This window comes from Notolepis coatsorum (genome assembly GCF_963971535.1).
Source record: "Notolepis coatsorum genome assembly, chromosome: 16".
NCBI classification, from domain to species: domain Eukaryota; kingdom Metazoa; phylum Chordata; class Actinopteri; order Aulopiformes; family Paralepididae; genus Notolepis; species Notolepis coatsorum.
In genome coordinates this window covers 18,137,187-18,142,397 of record NC_140180.1, presented here as the reverse complement: position 1 = coordinate 18,142,397, position 5,211 = coordinate 18,137,187, and positions in this window count along the sequence as shown.

Here is a 5,211-nt window from a genome sequence, read left to right as displayed (position 1 = left end):
TTTAATAAATTACTGAAAATGTCTTAGCGGCATACCTACACCTTTACCCTCATTGAGAATGGAAGGATATATGAAGCCCCGCCCCCTGCCTCCCTCATGTCTTCACATCACGTCCCCAAGCCTTTTTAACGTTCTATTTTTCAACCCAACGAGAAAGTTTTGTTTCACAACAAACACTTTTCACAACACTTCTTAGCCTACACAATCTCTTCGCATGAAAGATTCACTGAATCACAGTACTAACTCAATTGGACAGAGTTAGCGGGTGGAAGTCGATGGGTGGTAATCTGGACGTTGTTGACAGCGACTCCTACAGGTCGGTTGGGGGACGCCTGCACAGCAAAGACAGGAAAATGGTGGGGGTAGTGTGAGCCTCCCACACGTTACACCTCGCCAAATGAGAGTCCGCGCTGGCAGGTGAAAAGATCTGACAGGCTGCCTCCACATGTATCGGAGAGGACATGTGATGCAAGGCTTCTATCCTCCCTACAACAACCAGTGAGGGACATATGCGAGCAACGTTCAAGACAGGGGAGGGGAGAATTGGCACGGCTAAATTGGGATGGGAGAAAAAATAGAAAAATACGAGAAAAAGTGGATAACATTTTTTTTTATGTGCACTATAGACATTCATTTATATATATCTATGATAGCGACCATGATGGGTTCCCAGGATTATTGCGTCACACAGGCGGCTCTGATTTTGAGAATATACAGAGAAGCCCCCTCCTCCCTCTTCAGTGGAAGAATGTGAAAAGGTGCTCTGGTGACAAGTTCTGCACAAATAACAATCTGCATAATCGAAGTTATTCCTCCAAGAGGAGTTAACTGTAGAAAAAAAACATGTTTTCGAACAAAGGGGACAACTAAAAAATATCATATCAAATATAAGTTCAATTTGAGTTTATTTTATTGTATTCTATTTTATTTGGAACTGCAACATATAATTATACACAAGCACCAGATGCACTTTATTTAGTGTTTGTGGAGAAACACTATTTTACAACACCTGTCACAGGAGTTAAAATAGAAAAATATCATATAAAAAATATCATTTCCTGCAAATGGTCACAATACATGGGTAAATCCTAAGGAGTGCCATACTGACTGACCTTAAACTAGGTTCCTATGTACTGGTGTCCTCTAGGCTGTGGCACAATGGATAATAACACTGTATCTTGTCATTGGTACAGTACATACATTATATAGACTGATAAACATGTCACAGCACTGGTTAAAAACATGTGTGGTTTTGCAGTTGTTGTGAACGCGTTCGCACACACAGTTTTAGTGCGTTTTTGCCATAGGCCACTCCCATTGCCATGACCCCGTTTAGCCAATTGGTATGAACACACACACTTTTACACACACACACACACACACACACACACACACACACACACACACACACACACACACACACACACACACACACACACACACACACACACACACACACACACACACACACACACACACACACACACACACACACACACACACACACACACACACACACACACACACACACTTGACCTCCATGCCCGATGTCAGCCTTCTATAGGCGAAACCTGTGGCTGCTAGTGGTGGGGACATTTTTGTGGACCGACCAACCAAGTAACTGACAAACCGACGGAGCGACTTATGAAATGCAATAGGCGGATTGATGGGGATAATTCAACCATCAGTGTACCACAAGGCTTTCTATGATGAATAATGCCTTGTTTGCAGGAGAAATACCACGAAAGACGGAGAGCTCTCTAAGTAGAAAACGCAGGCCGATTTGAGCCGAGCGGAGCAACGCAGAGACCACCCCACGAGCCAAGAGGATCCTGTTCTGCCCTAACATCCTGAAACTGGCCCTCTACACATCAGGATCCGCTATCTAGGAAGGTACACGTATCCGTACCGAACCGAACCGTTTCAGTGTGTACCGTACTGTACCGAACGGCTTTTCTTTATCATAAATCGATCAATAGAGACCGTATTAGATCCCCAATTATCATATCATGGGGTATCATTGGAAAACCACACTCATTGGCTACAACCCTGTGCAAAGATTTTCGAGATCGCCAAATGATTGACGGAGCTAGAGCCCCGGGAGTCGGGGGTGGTAATGTGTACTTTTGCGTACTTTGGGGCACGCCTCACATATCGGCATGTAACTCGAGAACCGCTGAACGGATTTTGTCACCTGAAAGGGCAATCGACAGGCAACAAATAGGGCTTTAATTCTACCTATATATTGTATTAAAATAAATGCACACTAGAGGTCGGCAAAGAATTGTCCACATGTGGGCCCTTGGATGTTAAGAGGTTAATGTTTTTCAAAAAAAAATTGCCAAGAGTAAATACCATAACCCTATCAAAAACAGTAGTCAAAGTGTATATTTTCATTTTTACCGATGTTTTATATGTTTTATCGGAAATACAAATGTATCAGAAAATGCTAATGCTAAAGAGGAGCATTTTCCCTATCCATAGATGTATGATTTGGCCATAATAAGGTCACGGTCAAGTTCAAGGTCAAATATGAATTTATAATTAAAGTCGATTATCATTAATTACTGTATCTACAAATCCTTCTGTTTAATCATCTTCCCGCGGTTCATTTGCTTAGATTTGTTGTACACATGATCTCAATAAGGTGGTGAATGAGCTCAGTGAGCATTTTTCAGAAAATGTTTAAAAAAAATTATCATCATCATCAAAATCATAAATCATAATTAATCATAATTAATTTATTCATTACAATTTACTCAGCCTAGTAACAGACACAATATTTCTGACACTGGAAATACATACCCCCAGGTCCCTAGATGTTCCTAGATACCAAGAACATGCAAATTGACCTTGCAGAAGTGGAGCAAACTTCCATTTATTAGGCATGTACCTTTAGGCGAAAACGGTCTACAGATTAACAGGTTAACCACTAACGACCGCCCACCGAGGGCTGTTTTTTTCACAATCTAATATAATTATAATTTGATTTTTTTTTATTTACAAGTCGATTATTAATTTCAATATAGAATATTCGTTGACAGCCCTACAAGTACAATTAGTTACTGCAAACTACATCACCCCTGAGTGGAACATGGAAAGCCAAACTTTCCCCCACTGTACCGAAAACCCGTACCGAACCTTGACTTCAAAACCGAGGTATGTACCGTACCGTGGTTTTTGTGTACCGTTACACCCCTACCGCTATCCATTCCCCCCGATATTTGGACCTAACCCCTCCACCTATCACCCCCTCAGATCTCCTTCTATCGGCGGACCTGGCACTATACACAGCCTCGCGCTGGGTGCCCAGTCGGGGACGGGGGGGTACACGTCCCGTCCCCCGCCCCCCCCCACGGCTGGCGAGGGGCAACCGCTGAAGCCCTAACCCTAAACATATGTTCCCTGTGCCCCGATGAGATCTGAGATACTGATAATTACTTTCGTGGCTTTCTGGAGTGAGCACTTATGAGGGAACCCCTCCCCAATTAAAACAGAGGGCCCCATGTGCCTCTCTGATCAATAAAATGGGAACCGGATCGGATTGCTCAGCCTCCTGCCAGAGAACAACACCAATGCGAGCCGCTAAAATTAAAGGCTACCCCTTGGAAAAACAATATCCAGTCCCGTCGGGTTCACGCGGGGCACCTGTTTCAAAAACGTGTACACAACCCATTATGCTTACGAAGGTGTTAAATGTCACGTATATTTCCAGAGCTTGATTGGAGCTTGTGAAAATTAGTATCGTATCGGCCTCTATTGTTGTTCTCGCCGCAGCTGAGAGGAGCGATGTGGCGTCTCCGCGCGAGAGGCTGCTGCCAGAATCCCGTTGCGTATCAAACAACAGGGTCACAGAGAGACGAAGTCCGTGATACATTTTTCTCCAAACATTTTTGTCAAAACGCTTACTTCACCCTCTTATACTTTGTTCATTACTCAAACACATCTGGTTGACAGGTGCCCCGTCTGTAAAAACTTTGAGTAATTTCATTCCACCAAAAGAGGAGAGGACGGAGAGAGGGGGAGGAGGAGGAGTGGAGGAGAAGAAGAGGGTATTCTATCTCTTGAAACAGACGACTATATCTGTGATGACATCAGGGGGTTCTGAGAGAGAGACGAGGAGAGAGAGAGAGAGAGAGAGAGAGAGAGAGAGAGAGAGAGAGAGAGAGAGAGAGAGAGAGAGAGAGAGAGAGAGAGAGAGAGAGAGAGAGAGGGAGAGAGAGAGAGAGAGAGAGAGAGAGAGAGAGGGAGGAGAAAGTTACATGGCTCCTACAGACAGTAATCCAGCCCGCCGCTGTCAGTGCCCCTTTCAAAGCACTGATTACTCCATTTCCAAAGGGCCTAATCTCTGTAAACAATCTCTGTTTTCATTATCTTTAAACTGATTACCCTATGAATATAGCCTTCCAGCGGGCTGGACTCAGGACGGAGGGGAAAAGCCCTGCCATATTGATGCCAGCTGTAGCTGCGTGACCTTACAAGAGCGGCAAAGCTGTGATACAAACACAAGATAGAGCAGTGGACGGGGGAGGAACACAGGCCGCAAAGCCATGCCTGAAATGTATGACAGACGTCGGATTAAAAAGATTTCCTGAGGCAAAATCCTTTACCCTACTTGTGGTTTTGCACAATTTGCAGTTGGATATTATACTCAAAACCCTAGAAGTAAACAAAGTCTAGACCTTTTTCTCTCTCTGGCTAGATTGACAGTTTGAAAACAGACGTGTGCTGTAGATCTTTTTCATGTGTGTGCGTGTGTGGTGTGTGTGTGTGTGTGTGTGTGTGTGTGTGTGTGTGTGTGTGTGTGTGTGTGTGTGTGTGTGTGTGTGTGTGTGTGTATTATCAGCGCCACTTTTGATGCACTTCAAAATGTACTTCTGTTGCGACGCGTGGAGCTGTACTATCAGATCAATCGAGGAGGAACTGAACTATCTTGATTCACCACTCTGCGATCTCTCTCTCTCTCTCTCTCTCTCTCTCTCTCTCTCTCCTCTCCTCTCTCTCTCTCTCTCTCTCTCGGCGTTCCACGTGCCATTTGAAATTAAAAGCCCCCCCCCCCCCCTGACCCCGACCCCTCATCCAGATTCCCTCGTCTTCCACCTCATCCTCTCTTCTGGGTCGCTCCTCTCCCTCTCCTCCTGGGGAAAGCGTGCCTTTCCTTTCTGCCAGCGCATGTCTCCATCTGTTAACGAACACTTCCAACATGTTGGG